Source organism: Manis javanica, chromosome X (assembly GCF_040802235.1).
Source record: "Manis javanica isolate MJ-LG chromosome X, MJ_LKY, whole genome shotgun sequence".
Taxonomy (NCBI): Eukaryota; Metazoa; Chordata; class Mammalia; order Pholidota; family Manidae; genus Manis; species Manis javanica.
Window position 1 is genome coordinate 136,515,326 of NC_133174.1, and position 25,351 is coordinate 136,540,676.

Sequence of the window (25,351 nt, forward strand, 5' to 3'; positions counted from 1 at the left end):
TCATGGATTTTTTTTGGTATCATTAATCTACAATTATATGAGGAACATTATGTTTACTAGGCTCCCCCCTTCACCAGGTCCCCCACACAAACCCCTTCATAGTCACTGTCCATCAGCGTAGTAAGATGCTATAGAATCACTACTTGTCGTCTCTGTGTTGTACAGCCCTCCCAGTGCACCCCCACCCTCGCATTATACATGCTAATTGTAATGCCCCCTTTCTTTTTCCCTGCCCTTATCCCTCCCTTCCCGCCCATCCTCCCCAGTCCCTTTCCCTGTGGTAACTGTTAGTCCATTCTTGCGTTCTATGACTCTGCCTCTGTTCTCCTGCCAGAACATCTGAGTTCCCCTGAATTACACATCTTGTTCTGAAGAAGTCAGGTTGGTGCTATGTGATGTCTAAGACCCTAACAAGAGCCACCCTTGGCTAAGGGAGTGACCTGCTGACCACACAAAGCTTCAGGGTGTAGTCCTTCAGGGCCCTGGGCAGGGGAGTATATGAGGAGTTCAGGGGCTCTGGGATAGATCACTGGGAGTCTTTGAAATGGCAAAGGTGACCAGGAAACCACACAGTCATGGAGGAACAACTGACCCCAAGCACAGAAATGAGGAAAAAGGTAAAGATTCCCCTTCAACCCAGGTCCAGAGACAGAGTCAAGGTGAAATGACCCCACTCAGGCTCTTCCTCGTCCCCACTGACTCCCCCTGACATGACCCTGCCCCTGCTCTCACCTGGCACACACGTCCTCCCCAACCCCTCCCTTCTCCTGAAGCCCCTGTTCCCATCTACCCCCATCACCTTCCCCCAAACCAATGCCCTTATATGCTTACCCTGTTGTCTTTCAGGGTGCCTGAGACAACGATGGGGGTAAAAAGATGGCTTTAAGGGAGTTCGATGAAAAAGACCTCTCCAAAATCTCCCACCCCTTCAAGGAAACTTAAGAAACCTAGAGGGTCAACAGTATGTAGCCATTATCACAGGCCGAATGAAGAGCTGAATCAAAATGAGCCAGAGAGGGACCAAGAGGATGTGGAGAAGCCCACACCTTCAAGTGACCACCTGGGCAGCCAGTAACTTCAGAGGGAGGCCAGCGACCTCAGAACTACCTGCAAAATCTCAGGGGTCGGGTCTGGCCGCTGAGAAACAGCCAACAGTCAAATCTTAACCCCAGCAGGATTCACCATCAGTGAAGATGAAAATAAAAACCCGTTGTGAAAAGCGGTGCATCTGTGAGCGCTGGGCGATGGGGAACAGGGAAGGAAGAAAGGAGGCACATGTGTTCAAGAGTGGGTGGGTACTGCATGGCTGGGGGGCACACCAGAAGGGCCACTTAGCCAGCGAGTGGGGATAAACACTGGCCGGAAGTGAGCACTGAAGACAAACTTCCCACAGGAGAAGCAAAACAGGACTTGGTGTGTGTCTGTGGTGCACAGGGGTGTGGACCCAGCTGGGCAGAGCTGTTATGTGTAGGGGGGCAGTGCCAATACCCAAAAGGGCACACAAAGTATTGCCTGCAGGACACCTACCTCACAGTGGTGTTTGTTCCACCCCACCCTATGATGTCAGTGCCTCTCAGAAAACCCAAATGACGGTGCCTGCCGTCGAAGACGAACAGTCTGAAGGGGAGGCGTGGAGCTGAATAAATGTACAACTCACCCTGAGAGGACACCAAGTCAAGCCGGAACGCAACATATAGCCTTTATTCTCCTCTTTTTATACACACTCAGAAGAGGCAGGTTAACCAGGGATCAAGAAACATGTGCCAGAGTGTTGACATACTTTTTTACAAAACAAGTATACTCTGTCCTCAGGAGAGATCCTATCTCAGCACACTCAGACTCAACATTTACGACTTGTTATTATTCTTAGCATACTCCCTTATTCCTGACCGTTCTTTCACCCCAATCTCTCAGCTGTCCTCTCTCAGTTCCCTTCAGGTTTCAGCCATCCCCAACATCTCCCCCTTTTTTCTTTAATAGAACAGCCAGCCCAACTCAGCCTGGGTCAAGGTATGTGCCTGTCTTAGGTTGTATGGTTGCAGTAAATCCTTACCCATCATTGGGTGATAGTCCTCTGTCGACCACTCCCTGTCTTAGGTTGGTATTTACAATTCAACCATATCTTACCCGTCATTGGCTACCATACTTGACTTTAGAACTTATGATTTACAAGTGGGGGGGCCGTCTGCAATTTCAAATAATGCAAGTCTCTTAAGGCTTGTTGGATGAGTTTCCACATGCTGCGAAGGACACAAGGCCCTAGTAACAGCGATAGAAGACGTAAAATGCTTAGGGTTCAGAGAGGTGTGACAGCGTGCCTGACACTATTCAGGTGTTCTTTGCACATGTATTTTATCTGATTTAATATATCAGATGCAGTTTTGGCTGCAAATAAGATATGATTTAAATGGTTCTGTGGTGACCGGGGATATAACTCCCCCTTTTTTATTTTTTCTAATTGAGCTTTAAGGGTGCCGTAGGCACATTCCACAATGCCTTGGCCTTGTGGATTATGTGGTATCCCAGTTTTGGGTGAAATGTGCATTACATGGCTGAGATCAAACATGTCCAAAGACAGACATAACTTGAATATATATATATAGGTTTTAACAAACTACTAGTTACATTGCATACACACGTTAAGAGAATAGGAATACAGATACATAACAAAAGCACACTTGCAATTACTAGTTATATCTAATGAAATTAAGAAAACTAGTTAGATAGCTTAGGCATTTGTAAAAACTTATTGACAGTATGATGGATATCATCTAATTGATTTTGGGTAGGTTGAGAAAAATCAGACAAATTGAAACAGCACATTCTTGGAAATTGTTCACATCCTACATATTCTTTTAACAGCAGATAGTCTATAGCAGAGCAATTCTGAAGCACTGCAGCTCGCACTTCTCCCAGTTCTTGGTGGAGTTCAGATCATACAGAAGCAGTCAGATTTGTTGTTTTGCTATATGCACAGGCCAGCTTAGGTATCTCCTTTAGCATTACAATGACAAGTCCAGGAACCTCACAGTGGTGTTTGTTCCACCCCACCCTATGATGTCAGTGCCTCTCAGAAAACCCAAATGACGGTGCCTGCCGTCGAAGTCGAACAGTCTGAAGGGGAGGCGTGGAGCTGAATAAATGTACAACTCACTCTGAGAGGACACCCAGTCAAGCCGGAACGCAACATATAGCCTTTATTCTCCTCTTTTTATACACACTCAGAAGGGGCAGGTTAACCAGGGATCAAGAAACATGTGCTTGAGTGTTGAGGAACGCCGCTGCAACTGCAACAGCGGCAGGCTCTGAAAGTTTCAAGTTTTCATGACAATCAGATGGCAGAGCTTGGAGAAGCCTCTTGCACTTATATCCAGGATGTAGAGCAGAAAGAATACGTCCCACCCCACAAACACCTTGATAGTGTGGAGAAAGGGCTTGATATGTTTCGTTATCACACAAAAATACCTGACTGTTTGGGAGCCTATATCTAGAAGACCATTTTACATTGATTGTAGAATTACAGTAGGAGGGTACATGAGTACCATCAATACATACACCATCAGTGATAATAGTAGTACTAACAGGTAAATTGAATTGGGCATCTTAGGGGGGAAGAGTGATATTTCTGTAACAGAAAACATTCAGTAATAAAGCTGGCATTATTCCCAAGTCCTCTCCCGGTAAACATATATTGGGTAAATAAGCCAAATTAGTCAAATATTTTCCTTGATGAGAAGAAATTCCTCTGACATGTTCCAGGGGCCCTCTGGAAAATATCAGAGTTAATTAGAGGCAAAAGTACTTTTTGAAATTTGGTTTTGGGAAGCTGTCAAAAGTTTTTAAGGCACTTGCCTAAAGAGAATTATAGTTATTAAATAACACTTATTATTTAACCAGAATGATAATAAGAAGGTTTAAAAGCAAATACAGAAGGTTACACAGTTGTTAACAACACTTAGCTTACAGTCCTTTTAATATTAAGATCTCATTTTCTTAAATACTCAGACAATTCATTGAGACTTTAAGCATAAGAAACTGTTTTGATAAAACAATTAGAGAACCCTTTGCCATCTTTCAATATTAAGAGCAGACTAACGGTTAAAGAAAACTTTGTCTTTTTAACTGAAAACAAAATTCTAATTTTGCTATGTACTTGATATCAAGACTCACTTGCTTTAATTTCACATCGCATGACTATATCAACTTTTCCACAAGCTTTCTACAACTTTCTTTTTACATTCAGTTCTCTCTCTCTTTAAATAAATAGTTGTACTTAAGAACAATTACCCTCTTTTACGCTCAACAAAATGAATTTCTATTCTTTATACTTTCTCTTATTAAAACACACATCTTTAGCACACTAAAATATTTTCCTTATTATATTAAGTAGTTTTCATTAGGACTTAAAACCATTTGATACTTTAACCTTCAGTGAACACTGAAAAATAGGCCACTGTAAACTGTTACACCAGTTATTCTTCAGATTGGATACATTTATGAACATATTTTATCATTTTTGGAAATGTGCCTTACAGCACAATTTCTCATTAAGTACAAAATATGTCTATATAACTTAGCAAACTTTAAGAATTTTGGTTACCACAAAAATTCTCAGGCTGTTTGCAGAAATATACATTGTTATACATTAATACAATATTACTATTTAAAAGTTTATTTGCTGCACTTGTTTACTTATTTTTAGCAACCATGCCAGATCACTTGTAAAACTTTTACTAAACATTAGACAAAGTCAAGCTTTTCTGTAAGCATTTTCTTGAAATATTTAACAGGTAACATCAACTTAAATGACTTAAAGTAAACGTTGGCAGCTGATAACTATAAGGACATGTCCATTTCAGTTAAGCTTAAATTAGCATTAATGCATATCATTTTTTATTAGATTTTCTGGAAATTTTAGAATGCCCAATTTTCACAAGCACTTGTTTTTAAATTAATTTTTATCAATACCATCCGGAGGTAGAAAATATTTTTTATTTACACACTTAGACACACAAACATAGAGACCAAGACATAATGACTACAGTTAGCAACACTTTTCATATAAAAACATATACACAGACAAACTGACATAAAGATTTGAGTTTCTAATATTCAATTGTCTTCTTTCTTCTTAGTTTATTTGATTAAAAGTACTTCAGTTTTCAAGAATACACTCTAAGGGCAAGCAGTTTACATTACTGGGTTAAGGTTTAGACAGCCCCAATCCAGGGGGCTGGAAATAAAATGCATGTACAATTCTAGCACGAGTTATTTAAAGCCAGGCTGTTTTGTAAAAGATAAATTTCTTCTATCTCAGGAACTCTAGTTTAAAACTTCCCAATTTTCAAAGATAATGATGAACTTAGTAAGTAGAATAGATTATCACTGAAAGAATTTAGAAAACTAGTTCTATATTGTAGTAGTTCATGGGACTTTTGACCATTTTCTTTCCTTGTGGCAAAATATATTTAGCTGCATAACATTATATTGCATACTTCTTTCAGGGACCAAGCCTCAGAGAGTTTGTACTGAGGCCAGGTTTGTGTGCAGAAGACAAGACACTTCTTTTTTAGAGTTTAGGGATTGAATTACTTCCAGTTAGTTTTCCTAGTTTTTTTCTGCCCGAGCTTTAATCATTTCTTGAGAGGGCTCTGCCTGTCTGTTAAGTGCAGGGACTGTGTGACTTTTCGCTGCTAGAGCCTTGATTCGGGTTACAAGCTTGTTTCGCTTCCTTGGGGCTGCAGACAGGAAACGCCTAGCTCTAGGACGACTGCCTCTAAGGAAAGAAGTTAATAGAATAGAGCTATTTACATATTGGTTTCAGGGTGTCGCTTGATTATTTTACAGCCTCTATTTACATCATGTTCGCTGCAGGACTACCTCCTAAACTGCGAAAAACAGCATCTTTTAAATGAGATACCTTCTTCGGGGAACCAAGGACATACTTGTTCTATAAATTCTAAAAATTTTGTTAATTGTTGTTGCCCTACCTTTGGGCCGCGCGTCCGCAGCATATGCTTAAGTATCTGTACAAACAGGACTCGGCTGTTTTCGGCCCCCATGATACTCTCAGAGGTTAAATGATTCACCGCCCCTTACCTGCTTCGTGCGCACTATTATCTCGCGGTGGCTCTCATGTTCTCCTCCGTACTTCAGGTCCCTGTTCGGGCGCCACTTGATGGTGCCTGCCGTCGAAGACAAACAGTCTGAAGGGGAGGCGTGGAGCTGAATAAATGTACAACTCACTCTGAGAGGACACCCAGTCAAGCCGGAACGCAACATATAGCCTTTATTCTCCTCATTTTATACACACTCAGAAGGGGCAGGTTAACCAGGGATCAAGAAACATGTGCTAGAGTGTTGACATACTTTTTTACAAAACAAGCATACTCTGTCCTCAGGAGAGATCCTATCTCAGCACACTCAGACTCAACATTTACGACTTGTTATTATTCTTAGCAAACTCCCTTATTCCTGACCGTTCTTTCACCCCAATCTCTCGGCTGTCCTCTCTCAGTTCCCTTTAGGTTTCAACCATCCCCAACACCAAACATCTCACCCTACTAAAAGTTAGTCCAAAAGACTAAAATACTGGTGGTTTTGGAGGCCCCAAACCAAAAGACATCAGGCCTCTTTCTTGCCAAGAAATTGAGAGCCGCGGCTTCCCCCAAAGGCGGGGCAGTGGGCGTGGTCTGCGCCCAGGGCAGGCAAAGAACGGGGCCGTTGTTTGCAGAGTTTTATCCGGAGAATAAAACAAGTAAAAGCTGGCTCCGCTTTTATTATCACCTCCACACTCTAGCATTTTAAAATAATGTCAGCAAGTAAATACTCTGCCTCCTCCAAAACAAATTTTGTTCGTCTAAGTTCTAAAAGTTTGTTACTTATGGTAAGTTTTAGTCTTTTATAGAGTAGAAATGTCTAGGAAAAATATATACATATGAAATTTCACAAGATCACATTTTTAGTACTTATCCTTGGAAGACCATTGTCTTCTATGAGGAAGTTAAATTGGAGAAGTCTCTGTTACAGAGTTGGCCCCCACACAGCTACACGGGCTGGCACCGTTACCCCTACTCCTGCGTAAAGAAAGTGCCCGAGGGTTTGGGATTGCAGGAGGTCACTGCCAGCGCCCTTCCAGTCTGCAGTCCCCGAGGTACTGTACGTAGCACGCACATCCCACGATTAGACTGTAGGCTCTACACACACAGTGATATCAGCAAGAAGGCAAAGAAAGGTAAAGGCCCACTGGGCGAACTGGTTTTTATTTATGTCTAAATTGGTTCAGCAAGATGTGTACTGTGAGGTATAGACTTGTGTTTGAGAAGTAGAAAACTTTCGTAGTAGAACATAAAAAATTTTTCTGAATGTGAAAAACATATTTAAAAGTGAAACTACTTTAATTGCCAGGTATTTTAAGACTACAGAACAAAGAAAATAAAATTACATTACCTGTGGCTGCTTAAATTGTATCTTTTACACGTTTCATTTTCTCAACATCCCCTTATATTGCTAATGGTCATAATTATATATAAATAGATCAGTAAGTTTTACACTATGTTTTTTTCTAAACATTAGTATTACTTTAATTTAAGTTTTTACTTTAAGTAATTACTTTAAGTTACTGAAAATTTGTTCTATTGAGGAGAGCGCAGTAACAGTGACATCCCTCCGGTGCGGAACACAGTTTTTCTGCTACGGCTGGGAGACATTTTGTTGCCTAAGACCTTTTCTAATTCAGCTCCAGCATCCAGGCTTTCTGTTTTGCTTTGTTTGGGCTGAGGAATTCTATTCCTAGTTTGCTAAGACTTTCTACAAGGAATGCATGTTGGATTTTGTCAAATGTTCTTTTTGAATCTGCTGATATGATGATCCTCATTTAATTTTTAGTTTGTTAATAACATGAATTACACTGATTGATTTTTCAAATGTTTAACCATCCCTGCATTCCAGAGACAAACCCCACTTGATCATGGTGTATGATCCTTTGTAAATGTTGATGGACTCTCTGTTTCATTCCAGACAGCTCCTACTGCTACGTCTTCAAGCACACAAACCTCTCCTTCTGCTATGTGTGATGTAATCCCATGAAATGTATTTGTCATCGCAACCACTGTGGCTTCCATCTTGATAAGTACACCTTGGGTTACTGTGTTTCTATGACTCTAGGAAACTATATGAACATAGAGAATATATCTATAATAACTATTTTCATGTCCCTGCCTGCTAACTCTAAAATCTGTGTCAGTTTTGAGGCCTTTTCCATTTTTCAAAAATTGTTTTTTTAAATTTGTATTTTTCTTGCCTTAGTGAAGTTAAGCAGCTTTAGATATGGCTAAGGCCTAGTTCTATATTCTCCTGGGAACTGTCTGATCATGTATTTCTCACCTTTTTCTATCAGGTTTTAGGTCCTTCATCCAATGACTTCTCGGTTTTTAAATATTAGGGATAAATAGTATCAGCCCTCTATCAAAGATCAAAGCTATAAACAAGTTTCCCCAGTTCACCAGTTGTTGTTTCATTTATCTTATGGTATGTTTTGTTCTGCCTTTTAGAATTGTAAACAGTGTGATGCATCCTGGGCAGGTAAGCAACCAGTGGACACCAGGAAGTCAGTGTACTTCATAGGAAACCCCCAAGGTCCCGCTGCGTGTCTGGGTAAGCACCTCAGGCTGGCTGAACCTGTTAGTGGATCAGGAACACAAGGCCTGCAGGGAACCCCACCACGCCTTTCCTTCGGAGCCACAAGCCCAAATGAGAGACTCTCCACCTAGGTCTTATGGGTATAGAGAGGATGCGATCAGTCTCCTCCAAGAATCTGGAAGCTTGTAGGCAGAGCCGGCCGACTTCATGAGAGCATGGCCTGGGCATTCGCACACAGCTCCACAAACATGGTTGGGTGCTCCGCTCTTGGGAGTCTTAAAATCTGTCACCTTGAAACTTGAAAACTGTAGTCTTGAAATGCAGGAGGCCTGCATTTTCATTGTACAGTCAGCCTTGCCAATTATGCACTCAGTTTTATACCCCAGCTCAGGCCTCTGGAATAAGAATTTCCGTGGCAGGCGCCAGACCTCTAAGGGGCTTGAGTCCCTTGCTGTCCTGCTTTCCGGCTGCAAACCACTCTCTGACTGTCATCCTATTTCAAATGCGAAAGACACAAAGATGGATGCACTGACATAGATGCCAAACAAGCACGTGGTTCTCAGGTCACTCCTCCCAGCAGGTCCTTATGCTGATCTGCTGCGACTCCCAAGTCTGGCGTGCATGCAAAGCCAGGACACCAGCTGCTGGGGTGTCCTGGTGCATCTGGAAAATGCATATGGAACTCATTCTTTCACTTTCCAATTGAACCCATACCTCAACCCAGGGCAGCTCTGCAAGTAGGTAACATGGACTGCTGGCTGGAGTTGAAATCCTTAAAGACCCTTGACTTCGAAGCTCTCAAACAAGGTCACAACCTGCTGAAGCCTTGTGGTGTCCTCTGCTTCTGAGTCAGAAGAAAGGCGCTGGCAAAGGCTCTGTAGATTGTCAGCACATCAAAAGGCCCTGATGACCTTTTTATAAGTGCAAAGGAATCAGCCACATCTGGATGAAATTTTGCCTCCGGCACTCACGAATTCAAACATGAGGAAAAGGTGATGAGCAAAATATGCTGGTCAGGCTCCAAAAGCACAGAGGATGTGGGGGACCCCAGAAGAAGCCTCACTAGCCTTGCCTGTGTCTAGCTTATGCCAAATGAAAGTGCTTTGTCCTTCTTGGAAGCCCTGTTTCTCACTCTCTATTTCAACAGCCAGGAAGATCCGAGAAAGCCAATCTCAAATGCTGGTGACCACGTTCTGGAGGATGGTACGTTCAGGCCACCACAAGCTGCTACTTCACACCTTCCTTTTCTAACCAGCTAGCTAAAAATTAGAGCTCTTGCCTGCCGTGTGGAACGTAAGCCATATCATCTATTTCTTTATTAGCTGCTCCAAGTTGAAAGTGCCCCAACTGTAGAAAGAGGCAGTTTGCACCTGCCAGCACTTTGCCCTGGAGGAGTTCCTTTCTGCATGGTGCCCTGTGCTCAGCTGCTTCCAAAGACCGGGTGACTGTGAGGATTCCACTTCGCAAGTGGCTTCTGGTACAACAGCCTCACTCATAGCAGCAAACCCACAGATGCCTACATTTCAGCACCTTTTTTAATGGGTTGAGCAGGAACTTCTGAAGGTTGGAGAGGAATGGATTTTGTTCCTCTGAGTGTTTAGAGATGAAGCGTCATGACAATGGGCAAGGCAGCAGTGGGAGAGGTACAGCGGCAGGCATTTCAGTTCTGACCTGTGACAGCACTCCTGGGAGCGCTGGATAGGAAGCAGCCTTCCTAGTCCTTCATCTGTGACATCGAGTCCGAGAGGCTCATTCACAGGGGACTGAGATCTAAGCACGCTCTGCTAATGGAGTACTGGCTGACCTGCTATGTGTCAGACATGGAAGAGCTCACTTTCTGGGTGCTTTTAACCCTTTAGGGTGCCTGGGTATGACATGCCAGTTACCCGGTTTGTGAGCCACTAATGTCAGCATTTCTCACTGACAGGAGAAGGTCCATTAAATTAAAAAGACTGCCAAATACCAGTGGTCAGACGATGATCTCTGAGGCAGGTTGGGCTAGTAGCTGTTGCCAGCCCTCATCCCAGCTTGCCTCATTGGAGAGACCAGTTCCCACAGGTACATGAATTTCTGGAGTACAACAGATTCTAACTAGGAATAAGCAAACACACTTCCTCCTACCAATAAATATGCTCCAAACTGAGAATGGAAAAAAAAAAAACCAAACACGAATCCCTTGTAAAGGCAAAGACTCCAAAACATGTGGTATTCACACTGGTCTCTGTGTCTCTTGCATGTAAGGATCTCACCCCACTCCTACAACATACAAAAATGCAACACACACACACACCCAAAAAAAGGATAGCCTACCTCATACCTGTTAAGATGTCAGTTACGGAAAAAAACCCACAAATCCAGAAAATAGCAAGTGTTGGCAAGGATGTGGAGAAATCAGAATACTTGTACCCTGTTGCTGAGAATGCAACTTGGTTACAGAAAACAGTATGGAGGTTATCCCCCGAATTAAAAATAGAACTACCATCCAATCCTGCAATCCCATTACTGGGTATATATCCAAAAGAAACGAAAACAGGATCTTGAAGAGATATTTGCACTCCCATGTTCACTGCAGCCAAAAGGTGGAGACAACCTAAGTGTCCTTCAGCTGATGAACAGGTACTGACAGTGTGGTGTATGCACATAATGGACTGTTCTTCCACCTTAAAAAGAAGGAAATCCTGTCATATGTGACAACATGGATGAACCTTGAAGGCATTATGCTCAGTGAACCAGACCAGTCACAGAAGCACAAACACTGCATGATTCTACTTATATGAGGAACGTAAAACAAACTCATAGGAGCAGAAAGCAGAATGGTGCTTGCCAGGGGTTGAGGGAGAAGGAAACGGAATTGCCATGCACAGAATACCGTTTCAGTCCACTCTACAACATTGTGCCTATAGTTAACAATACTGTATTGTGCACTTACAAATACAGAAGGTTAAGAAGGTAAATTTCATGTTATGTATTCTCTACCACACACACACACACACAAACATAATCCCTTATTTGCAGAGGCATCAACAGTAGCTTCAAATTTCTAGCTGTGATGAGCTGGTGATGGACCCAGGTGATGAACAGAACAGCAGTTTTAACCAAGCTCAGTCATCTGTCATTCATGACTCTGTCCCCCCAGGTACTTGCTCATTCATTCTTCCCACACACATTTGCATACTATGTGCGTGCCTGATACCATGCTGGGACCCAGAGGGAGTGGCAGAGAAAGGTGGCCAGAGGGGCACAAGCAACAGAGACCCATTGGCCTGGCTCTAGACCAATGTTTCCCACCCTGCAAAACCATGGACTTTCGAGGGCTTTGGAGGAACGCAGAGGGCTGAGCATGAAAAGCAGGCCTCAACCCTGCCCTGGACTGAATAAATATACAGATGCTTCCTGGAGGTACCTTCGTATGTTGGGCAAGAGCAGGGGCCTTGCAGCTACATTGCCTGGGTTCAAATCCCAGTTCTGATACTTCAGCAGGTTCCACACTTTGCCATGTCTGTTTCCTCATCTATATAATAGGGATAAACAGTACTGTTTACATAAGAACTGGCATATGTGAAGCAAATAAATATTTGATTGTTATGTCATGCATGTCACAATTTTTCAAGTGTCTCTATTGTATATAATATATATAATGTCTATATGTCATTATATTACATGTTATAATAAATGAAATATAAATTAATTTTAAAATGTAACTGAGTCTAAAGTAGCTCATTGTCATTCTGCATTTTCTCAATAAACTGATGCCAAAAAGTATAATTACTGTCAAGTGCGGACATCAGGATTTATTTGGATGTACAAAATAAAAGATGGCAGGCCTCCTTAACACACTGCTCCATGACTACAGTGTTTCTCTGGCCATCTCTCTGCCTGGACAGGGTCCGGGATTTGGGACTGGCTGGGCTCAGCTTCTCATCCCAGCTCTGCTCCTCTGTCAATCATTCAAACAACATTGGTTCAGAACCTAATTGTACTAGGCCCAAAGGGAGACACTACATCACAGCTAGGAAACTTGCAACGAATTACTTGACTGGCCGAAATCTCATTTTCCTCACCTGTGAAACAGACATTTAATTCCCAGTTTTGTTTTGAAAACTAGGTGAGAAACGTATGTAAAATGATCTAGCACAGTGCGTGGCACAGAAGAGACGCTCAGTAACTGTCTGCTTTCTAACTCATGAAATGGCAATTGAAAAATGGCTATATAATTTGCCTCATCTCCTAAGTATGCTACATCAGATACGGATCCATGGCAGCCACAAGAGGTGAAATGCATCCTGCCCTCTTCAAGCACGGTCTGGGGGTGTTAGAAAAATTAGGTCCCATAAAGCAGATCTTAGCCAGGCACTGCTGCCGTCCTTTGTGGGAGAAAGCCCAGCACACAGGCCCTGGCAGGAGGGACTGTAGACTGGAAATGCTCAATGGCTCAGAATTTAATCAGGTTGGGTGTCAACATTTAGTTATGGACATGACTTCTAAAGGAGCTCTAATCTGTATCAATATCCTTTAGATAAACATGTGGGGCCCCAAGGTCAAAGGGAGGAGGAGGACTGGGGCTCTGAGGACTGAGATGAAGGATGGGAGCATATCAGGAACATCAATTAACCCCAGGCACGGAACACTCACTTGGAACCTCATCCCCATGGTTTACGTGACGCTGCCGTCCTGATGATAAATGCCCACCGCGTCAGGCATCAGGATGCTTTGAGCTTTCCAGATGCTCATTATGCACCCTCAAGCCAGGCACAGAGGAGGCAGGAGTGGACAAGGGGGACAACGACTGTGCCCTCATGGAGCCTGCAGTCTAGTAGGGGAGAGAGATAAACATATAAACATATAATGTCGTATCAAGGGGTGAGAAGCACTATGAAGCCAAACGAACCAGGGAGGGTTCCGAAGGGTCACAGCAAGTGAGGCTGCTGTTTCAGGTTAGAGCAGTCAAGGGAAGTGTCTCTGAAGAGGTGGCTTTGCAACAGAGGGCACCGGTGCAAGCCGATCTGCGGAAGTGTTCAGTCCAACGACCCAGAGAGCGCAAAGCAGGGGCGTAACTGCTGGTGAGACCAGGAAAAGCAAGAAGAGCGGCGGGGGGCGCTGGAAGGGAAAGGCAGGAGAAGAGGTCCAAGAGGCAGCCAAGACATGACCGCTCCCCCCTTGCTGTCGCTACCATCTTCCTCTAAGCCTCTGCCATCTCTTGCCTGGATTCCTCCAACAGCCTCCTTAACTTCTCTTCCAACTCCTGCACTTGGTCTCCTTCAATCTATTTGACTGGTTCCCAGACTCTGCTGCACATTACAATCACTTGGGGGCCATTAAAACTCCCATACCCCAGGCCCACTCCAAGCTAATTAAATCAGAAAGCCTGGAGGTGGGTGTCAGGTATCAGGGCTTTTAGTGATCCCCAGGTGATTCCAATATGCAACACACTTTGGGCATCACTGGCCTGTTCGTAACACTGCAGCTAGAGCTATCCTGCTGAAACGAGCCTGAGCATGCGCCCCTCCGCTGCTTAACACCCCCCAACAGCACCGTCACACTGAGAATAAAACGAGAGTTTTCCCGTGACCTCCAAGGCCCTAGGCGGCCTGGCTGGCCCCTATTCATCTCCCCACTGTCATGTGAGGAAATGCTTCCCTTGCCTACCACGCTCCAATCGTCGGCCTTCTTGCTGTTGCTCAGTTATGCTGAGCTTCCCTGGTCTCAGAGCCGTGGTACCTTGAAACTGGAACACCCTTCCTGATGGGATGTTCAAGGCTGACTCCTTCTTGTTAATCAGGCCTCAGTCGTAATATCATCTCCCTGAAAAGCCTTCTCTGACTCTTCCAGCTAATTTTTTACACACACACACACACACCACCCCCGTCGGCCCCCACCCCCTCACCCCCAACCCCGCAAGGATGCTGAGATGTGCCATCTAGACCTCTGTGGATAAAATGAGAGAGTGCCTGTGGCCAGGATTCTCACCTGGCCCTGGTTGACTAGCTCACTGCACACCTGTGGGCAATACACGGCTGTTGACTCTATAGAAAGAGCTCCACCCAGTGCTCTGGGTGCAACATGGTGGCAGGGTTGCAAGGCTGCAGGAGAGCAGAGCAGAGGCTGGAGTGGTGGCAGTGCCAAGGACCGAGGCCCAGAGGAAGGCTGTGCGGGACAACTGTGCAGAGAGGCCCAGAGGACGGCTCTGTGGGACTGCTGTGCAGAGAGGACCAGAGGACAGCTGTGCAGACAGGGGCCCAGAGGCAGAGACTGGCTTGCTGCATGCAGACCTGCTCTGAGTGTATGGGATTTTAGTGACTGACCTGCCACCTGGAAATAAAGTTGGGTATAACCCTTTCACCCCAAGAATGTTTTGCTGTCATTTTCTTTGATCACACTGAATCCACAGCGAACTTGCTCAGGGCTGAAACCCATTGGCAAGACAATGTCCCCTTAGGAGAACTTATTTCCCCAGCTGCCAGGAATGCTGTCAGCACTTGACCTTGGCTGGATGGGGCACAGCTTCTCTGGTACAGCCTGCAGGCAGTGACTTGTCCTTGGTGAAGTTTATAGGCACAGCCCCCTCATACTGCCATGTGGGACGATTCTCAGGACCTTCCCAGCCTGAGCACACTCACCAAGGCCACGACTGAAGCCTGGTTGTGCACATGCCACAGCCCAACTTTTCTGTCTGACAAACCCCTTCCTGCCCTTCTACAGAGCACCTGGTCCCAAGAGCATGCCCTAGTAATACGCCAGCACACTAGTTGCCATGTCAAAATCCAAGATAACTCCAACTGCAGAAGCTGGTGGTAGTAATGTGGGGAAGCAAACATTCTGGTCATAATTCTGGAACTGAAGCACCTGCCAGACAGCTTGCCCCAGGCCCCCTTTGCTGAAGAGAGGTGGCACAGGACTAGCTCCAGCACACGGTGACAATTCCATTGTTAATACTCATACCTGTGGGAATGAGCATGCAATACATGTAGAAGGAAATTCACTAACAAGAGTGGAACTGGGTGGCCTTTGTTGAGCATGATCGGTGCTTCAGAGAAAGATAACAAAAGGCTGTGAGTGATTAACTGGCAATCAAAAGCTGAGTGTGAAAGCCAAAGGGCTTTCAAGAGGTTCTCATCTCTTGCATCCAGAGAACAGAGAAAGCTGAGGTCAGGCCTAGAAATTAATCATCAAAGTAGCTGAGCTCCAAAGAAGCTTACATTCCCAACCACAGGTCTGTTAGGCCAAGGTCAGGGCCCTGGCTGGGAAAGAATGGGGCTCCAAATCATGGAATGGAGCACCTGGGTTGATGCACCAGAAAATCTGGAATTCTCAGGATGAATCTTAGAGATAAGGAAAAATGTCTACAGCAAGAAAGTTAGAAATGCCAGAATTGTCAAGGCAGGTGGTGGAAAAAGGAGTAAAGGCGCCAAGAAGTGGGCAAGCTAGAGGAGCTGTTGCAGGCAGTCTGGAATCCTTACCAGGTGGCTACGTTGTTCAGGAGGACCTGGAGGATATACCATTCCCTAAGACCATCAGGAAAACACCAGTGAGAGGGGCACTAGCATTACCAAAAAGGTCAGGAAAGGGCAGATGGTAGGAGAGGTGATCTTAGTGCTGCATGCGCTGGTAACTGTGGGGATCACAATAGAAGCCAGGCAGTGACATTTTATCATCAGAAACCACATTTGTTCATTTACTGTAGTGAGCAACAAGATCAGTTGCCAGAAGGGCCTGACCCATAGAGAGCTATGGAGATAGTTGACAAAGCCCGGGTCCCTAGGGACAAGATATATGGGTGGCCAACAAAGTTAGTACTCAACTTATACAATCAGAAGAAATCAAGGATGGGTAAGCCAAAGGCTGTGGGCAGTCACAGCAACAAAAAGTCAAAATCCCTTGCTCAGTTGCCAGACCTAAGCTACTTTGCAGACGTGAAGCCCATTGAATGAAGGAGAGATTAGGTCCCTAGGAGAGGATCCTGCAGTACCATTCAAGTATACAAGGGAATGGTTACTCTGGACTTTCTCAAAAAGGACAAATGGCCATTTACTTGGGTAATTGTAGATTCATGTAAGGGGGATATCCAAACATCTCACAGAAGCCAAGTTCCCACTGTTACCCAGGTACTTGAAGCATCATCATGATTCCCCCTATAAAGTAAAGGCTTATGAGGACTAGTTCTGGCCCTGGTTGGGCTCACAATGTACACACTGGATCCACAGACCCATCTGATGATCCCCTGGGGTTCTAGAGCAAGGCTATGCCATCTATGGCATGCTACCGGGCCCTGATAGAGACGAAGTGCCTGACCATGAGTCATCAAGTGACTTTGCAGCCAGAGCTGTTCTACATTAACTGGGTTCTTTCAGATCCACATGACCTCACTGGAGAATTCTACCTTGGAGAAGTAATTCTGGTGTCACACAAACTATTCAAGAGAAAAGAAAAGCAGGATCCACATCAAAATTATTTTATGATGACATCATAACTATAATACAAAACCCTACATGTACAATACAAAAATTTACATGACAATCTCACGCATAGACACAAATATAAGAACTTTAAACAAATGCTAGCATATCAACCAGCAATATGTGAAAAAATATATCATGATCAAGTTGGGCTTCATTTCAAGAACTCAAAGTTGGTTTAACATTAGAATATTAACTTAGGTGAGTCATCCATATAGAGGAGAAATTTAATATTAAATTAATATAGAGAAGAAAAATAATGATTTTATCAATAGATGAAGAAATCATGTTTGATAAAATTCAACATATATTTATGATGAAACCATAAAACCTCTCAGGTGGAAAAGAAATTTCTATACCTGGTAAACAGTGTGTTTCAAAAAACCTACCCAAACATAATGGTGAAACCCTCAAACCTTTCCCTTTATGATAGGGGGACAAGGCTGTCCACTACCAAGACTTCCATTCAGCACTGTATTGGGGTTCCTGTCAGCACAGTAAAGCAAGAAATAAAAAGAAAAGTGTAAGGAGTTTTAAGAAAGACTATCATCATTTACAGATGATATAATTATGTACATTGTAAAATCCAAAATTTACAGGTATATTATTAGAATTAATAAGAATTAGCAGGATTACTAGATTCAAAAGCAATACTCTCAAATTAATTGCATTTCCATATTTCCATATACATATACAACTTTTAAAGAGATCCACTTTAAAATAGCATTAAAGCTATATGAAACCTAGAAATAACTCTAACAAAAATGTGTAAGTCATCTGTGCAGATAATTATAAAGTAATATTGAGGGATTATGGAAATGGAATATGGAAGTAAACAGGGAGATATAACATGTTCACAGAATGGAAGACTCTATATTGTAATTATATTAATTCTCCCCAAACCAATCTATAGATTCTACTTAATAGGTGTGTGTGTGTGTGCGTGTGTGTGTGTGTGTGTGTGTGTGTGTGTGTGCAGAACCTGACAAGCTGATTCTAAAATTTATATAAAAATGCATAGGGATTTGTTATATTGGGTATCAAAAACCTATTATGAAACTATAGTAATTAAGACAGTGTGGCATGAATGCAAAGAGAAATAAATAGACAAATTGACCAGAAAGCCCAGAAATAGATCCACACATATGTTTTATGTAAAAGGTGGCATTCTAGAACACTGGAGAAAGGATAGCCTTTCCAATAAATGAGTGTTGGATCAACAGGATACATATTTGGGGAAAAACATGAAACTGTGCATGTCCCTCATTTATACACAAAAACCAATTAATGTGTTGTAGAGCTAAATGTAAATGGCAGAATAATTTTTAGAAATCAATATAGAAGTATAAACTAAGGATTAAAAATAATTTAAATAGGACACAAAAAGCACCAAACAATAAAGGCAAAATATTAATAAATTGGAGTACAGTAAAAATATATTTTTATGAAAAGACCCCATTAAGCGAATGATAAGGGAAGCACAGCTCTCACCCTTACCACTTAGACTTTACCATACATACAGCAGACAGAGCATTCATTGAAAAATATAAATTGGATGTCACTCCCTTGCTTAAAACCTTCCAAACTTCTAGCCCTAGCCTAGACTTCCAGTACCACTCTCTCTCTTTGTCCATTATAATCCAGCTATACTCCCAACTCCTTTCCTATCTCAGGGACTTTACACATGTTTCTGCTGTGTGTCTCTTTTCCACTCTTCACTTGACATTTTCATTCTAATCCTTCATTCAATCCAATCTCAGCTTAAATGTCTCCTCCTCAGAGAAGCCTTCTTTGACCATCTAATTTAAGTAGGTCTCCACATTATTATCTGTTAGAACACCCAGGCTTTTCCTTCATACTAGTTAGTATATATTTTCATTATATATAATTGTAATAACTCCCTGGTATTATTTATTTTATTATATAAATTTTATATATTACATAAATATATGTAATACATAAACTTTCATTATATAAATCATTATACATAAACTGCCTTTCTGTCCTATTGGACTTAAGTTCCAAATATATATTCAATATGGATTGATGGATGACTAAACAAATAACAGTCTCTTTAATCCAGACTTTGCTCTTCAGAACTAGTGAAAGGTCTTCATTTCCAGACCCCAAATCCAAGAATATGTTTACACTGAATACTTTTTCAGGTGTATAAAGGATCAGTCACTTATTTTTTTACTTCACTCATCCATTCAATCACTCATTCAACAAATGTTTTTGAAGAGGCTATTTGAATAAGAGGATGAAGGTCAAGCCATTGAATGAGTATATTTATACCTAAAAAGAGAAAATGAAGAGCATAGTGAGATTGTTATGTACATATACACTTTAAGGACCCATAGAAATATGATTTAGGGAAGATGCTTTCTGCATTTCAGCTGTGGCTTTCTTGGCAGATGAGATAGTGAGACACCATGCTCTGTATGTCAACAACTCTTTGTTCCCAAATTTGCAAATGAATCATCGGTTACTTCTGTCAGTTTTTCTCAACTATCATATAACAGCTGTAGTTTGGAAATTACATTGTTTACTGAGTGAACTATTGTTTCCTGTGATGTCTGAAAGTGGCATGTGAACAATTTTGGCAGCATCTTCCAAGATACTGTATTTCTTTAGAAGGCACAGAGAACAGTTAAGAGAAATTAAGACCTGTGGTGGTTGTAAAACATGGCTGCAATTTCTTTGACACTCTCTTTCTATTAAGATTTGGGGTCCATGACCTGTCCCCTTGAATCTTGAGTCTGGGCTTGTAACTTATTTGACAGAGTATGGCAGAAGTGACTCTATGTTCCAAGACTAGGTTAAAAAGGTTACACAGATTCTGCCTGGCTCTCCTGAAACATTTGCTTTCTTTGAAAGTTCCACCTCAATGATGCTCCCACTCAGAAACCAGGTGCCACATTGTAAGAGATACAAGCCACATTGATAGGCCACATGTAGGTGCTCTGATCAATAGTCCCAGCTGAGCTTAGCCTTGAAGCCATCACAGCCCAGGTGTCAGGTGTATGAGTGAAGAACACTCCAGGTGATTACAGTCCTCAGCTCTTCAAGTTATCCTTGTTATATGAGTCTTCCCAGCTGAGGCCCCAGAAACTGTGGAACAATCTTCACTGTGCCCTGCCCAAATTCTTGATCTACAGACTCCCTGAGCATAATAAGTGAACAGTTGTTTTATGGGGCAGTTTGTTATGCAGCAATAGTAATTCGAACAGAATGATCAAATGAAGCTTTTGGCTAAAGCACTGAAAGGTGGCCACATCTTAATATGGAATGTTAAAAGATGAATAAATAAGTGTACTATAAAAAGGTTCACCAGGGCAAGGGAAACAAAAGCAAAATGAACAAGTGGGACTACATCAAGCTGAAAAGCTTCTGTACAGCAAAGGACACCATCAATAGGACAAAAAGGTACCGTACAGTATGGGAGAATATATTCATAAATGACAGATCCAATAAAGGGTTGACATCGAAAATATATAACGAGCTCACACACCTCAACAAACAAAAGGCAAACAATCCAATTAAAAAATGGGCAGAGAAGCTGAACAGACAGTTCTCCAATGAAGAACTTCAGATGGCCAACAGACACATGAAAAGATGCTCCACATCGCTAGTCATCAGAGAAATGCAAATTGAAACCACAATGAGATATCACCTCACACCAGTAAGGATCGCCACCATCCAAAAGACAAACAACAACAAATGTTGGCGAGGCTGTGGAGAAAGAGGAACCCTCCTACACTGCTGGTGGGAATGTAAATTAGTTCAACCATTGTGGAAAGCAGTATGGAGATTCCTCAAAATGCTCAAAATAGAAATACCATTTGACCCAGTAATTCCACTGCTAGGAATTTACCCAAGGAATATAATTTCTCAGATTCAAAAAGACATATGCACCCCTATGTTTATTGCAACACTATCTACAATAGGCAAGATATGGAAGCAACCTAAGTGTCCATCAGTAGATGAATGGATAAAGAAGAGGTGGTACATATACACAATGGAATATTATTCAGCCATAAGAAGAAAACAAATCCTGCCATTTGCAACAACATGGATGGAGCTAGAGGGTATTATGCTCAGTGAAATAAGCTGGGCAGAGAAAGACAAGTACCAAATGATTTCACTCATCTGTGGAGTATAAGAACAAAGATAAACTGAAAGAACAAAAAACAGCAGCAGAATCACAGAACCCAAGAATGGACTAACAGTTACCAAAGGGAAAGGGACTGGGGAGGGTGGGTGGGAAGGGAGGGATAAGGGGGGTGGGAAAGAAAGGGGGCATTATGATTAGTATGTATAATGTGGGGGGGCATGGGGAGGGCTGTGCAACACAGAGAAGACAAGTAGTGACTCTACAGCATCTTACTACGCTGATGGACAGTGACTGTAATGGGGATTGTGGGGGGGACTTGGTGATGGGGGGAGTCTAATAAACATAATGTTCCTCATGTAATTGTAGATTAATGATACCAAAATTTAAAAAAAATAAGATTCACCAGGCAGAGTGGGAAGGATAGATTGGAGGGAACAGTCTCATTTTCAAGAATAAATTATTGGACAATGTCCGTGGTTTACGGAATTTTTAGCATTTGACCCATAATTTGGGAGGAATCAAACATCTATTACTTTAATTACCCAAAGGTCAGTGTTCTGACATCCTCAGACATCTGGAACATAGTCATCAATCTGGAAATTAAAATGATATGTAGCCATAAAAACATACACAAAACAAGCAAATAAGATGGATTGACAGATGAATAAAAGGATGGATAGATAGAGCAAGTATAGCAATAAAGCAAGTACAGCAAAAGGTTAATACAGGATACAGATATATGGGGCATATTATATCTATTGCTGTATAACAAATAACTCCAGAAATTAATGCCTTCAAACAGCACACATTCATTAGTTCAGCATTTTCGTGTATCGGGAATGTGGGGCATGGCTGAGCTGGGGCTTGTGGCTCGGGGTCTCTCCCAAGGTTGTGCTCAAGGTGCCGCCAGTGCAGGGGTCATTTTGAGGCTTGACTGGGGGTAGCCGAAGCTCACTCAAGACATCTTTGGCTAGATTCAGTCCCTTGCAGACTGACAGCCAGGGACCTCGTTGATTCCTTGTCACTTGGGCCTCTCCATAGGGCACTCACAACAGGGCCGCTACCTTCCCTCAGAGTGACCCAGTGATAGAGCAAGAGAAGGTGCTAGCAAGACAGAGGTCACAGTCCTCTGTAACCTCATCTTGAGCGTGACTCCCCATCACTTTGGCCATATTCTATCCTTTAGAAGCAAGTGATTAGGTGCAGCCCACCCTCCAGGGGAGGGGATTACACGAAGGACTTGTACCAGCATGTGAGGGTCATTGGCGGGGGGGAGCACCATGGAAGGCTACCTACTTCAGGGGCGCTACTGTAAACTTTACATTTTCATTATAAAGTATTTGGGGAAATTATTTTATATCTGTATCCACATCTATGTTCTGTACCCTGTGGGAGGCCATAGTAAACGTTAAGCTTTAATGTGATCCGTTATACAAAATAAGGCACCAATTTAGAAGTACTGAGGCATGTAGACAAAGAGAAAAGCAACAGCTAGTATAGAAGATAAAGAGAGAGCGAGAGAAAGAAGTAATCTGAGGCCACACAGTGTTGGGGCAAGAAACCCCACAGCAGCACTGCTCCCGGGAGTGCAGGAAACAGAGGGGACCGTAAAGTAACAAGAGCAGCAGGAAACAACATCCACGAAACACTATGAGCCAGACACCATTCTAAGCCCTTTGTACATATTAACAGATTTAAAACCACAAGGAAGGTAATGTTATTATCCCCATGTACAGATTAGGAAATTGAGGCGCAGAAGAGTTGAACAATTTTCCCCAGGGCATAATGTCACTCCTAAATCAACAAGATGAACTCATATGCGCTCTTCTGAGAAGGCAAGGATGCGTGTTCTCCACCTTAGAAAAATTGCCAGCTGGAAGAGCTCAAGTCAAAAGCTCTCTGGAGCTGAAAGTTGTAACCCTGAGTTACCTGAGATGTTCCCTTATATGGACCAGGAACACTCTGCTGCTTCCCCGAGGAGGCACTGTCTGACCTATGAAGATTCCATCCTTCCTTCATCAACCCCTGCCTTTCGGCTGCAGAAGCCATGCAGCCATGGCAAGGAGGTCAAAATGCCATGGTCAAGGAGGACTCGGGTTAAATAGGCATTTCAGATAAACAACACTTTTTGAAGTGTAAGAATGTCCCAAATATTGCATGGTCCATATATAAAAAAGTACCCATTGTTTATCTGAAAGTCAATTTTACCTGGGCACACCCAGTGTCTTTATTTGCTCCTCTGGCCACCCTATCCCTAGCAGAGAACTCTCCCACCAGAATCCCTGGACCTCCCACGGCCCCTGTCTTTGATTCCCCAGGGCTTTCCACCTTCCACCTTAGGAGCCTGAAGGAAAGAGGGACTGGGGGAGTCTAGGCTCCAGCTGCCAGAGGCAAGAAAGGCTGGGGAATTGCTCCTGGCATCTACAATTAGCCCCGGGAGCACATTTTCCCATAGAAACAATGATCTTAATGGCTGCTGGCTCCCTAGTGGTACGGGCCCTATAGTCCAGCCATATTCTGGGTTAAATAGGCTTTTGTGGACTGGCCTGGGAACCTTCTCACCATTTGTAACATTGTTTCCCTGGGAAAAATGCTTCGCAAGTTCCAAACAACTGACTTACAAACAAACTTTGGGAACAAAATGCATTGGTAAGTTGGGGAAGCCTGTAGACTCTCCCAGAGTCATTCAAAGGCCTGTGACTTCACTCCAAGATGTTAGCAACATTTAGGACTACTTAGCATACCAAAGGGAGGCCACTGGGTTTGCCAAAGAAACTTTAATAAGCAAACAGACAAGATTGACAGATGCATAATAGACAAGCTGACTCCGCCTTTGATTGGCTACACAGGCCAGCATTTACACTGAATGATTTCCCTTAATCAAACACATGCCTTATCTGGATAGGCAGAACACTTATCCGACTAAGTGGGTGGTTATTAAGGAGATGGCAGGTACTCTGTATCTAATTGTACATTTGGCGCCCTTTCACAGACACCAGAGCACCAGGGGAAAGACAAGCTTATTTTTTCCCCTCCACTGTCTGATACTCTGAATGTTTCATTGGTTCATTCACCTTGATGAAAACAGAGCAATTATGCAGCTTTCATCTGCTTCTTTGAAGGGCATATGGAAAATGCTGCTTTCAGAAATAAAATGTTAATTCCAAAAAAGTACTTCAAGGCATTGTGAGAGCAGGTCTCCCACACTGCTGAAATCATAGCGCAGCGGTGTGGCATTTGCATAGCAAATGTTGACAGGATGGTTCCTTAAGAGACTAAAACGGAGAATAAACTGTATAGAGATGCCACGTTTCTCATTAATTATTATTCGAAATGAAATGTGAAGCCAGGAGCTATAGGGTGCCAGAAGTAGAGGGAAATATATCATCATGTATTTAAAAACCTTTACAGGGTATAATAATAATTAAGACATTATTACACTACTGATCTTTTAGAAGCAGTGTAGCCACCTGTTCATGCCTTTATTAATCACCAATTTTCTTCTTCCTTAACACTGCACAGCAAAGATTATTAAAGGGAAGAATACAAAAATGGAGGTACTGAGAAATAATTTATAGCATGTAGCAAAAGTATATTAAAATGTATCATTTTAATTAAGACTTTCACTAGTAGAGAAAGTATTATTTTAGGCCTGGTTTATAGCAACATTTAATTTGACTTAAAAGAATAGCAATGTATATTAGTAATTATTATTGTTGATATTATTAATTTGCTCTAAAATTAGCTCTAAGAGATTCTTTTCTCTCCTCTGAGCAGCAAGCAATCACTACCCTAAAGGCCTATTTGTGGGGCGGTTCTCAGGGCGACATTCAGTCAGGGCTGGAAGCAGGCAGAAGGCAGTGAGTTTCCCAAAGAGCAGGGGGTGCTAGGGCGCTGCCGGCGGGGAAGCTGGATCCTGTCCCAGTGGGCTAGGTCCTGCCCAGGGCACTGGTGTGTGGTCTCATGGCTCCTGGGGAGATGTTAGTGTCACGGGGGAGAGCAACAAATGCCTGTTTAAGGACGCTGGGATGGAGAGTGGGACCTGGTGTCACAGCGCTCCGATGGGGTTCTGACAGGGGCACTTTCTTAAGCATGTGACCCCAGGCAAGTCAGTTAACCTCTCTCAGAACTCAATTACTTGTTT

General features: G+C 42.9%; 1 protein-coding gene across 1 annotated transcript in view; it reads right to left on the reverse strand.

The window, feature by feature from the left end:
• Window positions 1-25,351, reverse strand: part of LOC108383406 (uncharacterized) — a 262,402-nt gene that overhangs the window by 57,822 nt on the left and 179,229 nt on the right. The window contains exon 8 of the mRNA XM_073227550.1: window positions 6,100-6,185. The gene's annotated coding sequence lies outside the window, so the exon portion shown is untranslated. The remainder of the gene's footprint in view (window positions 1-6,099; window positions 6,186-25,351) is intronic.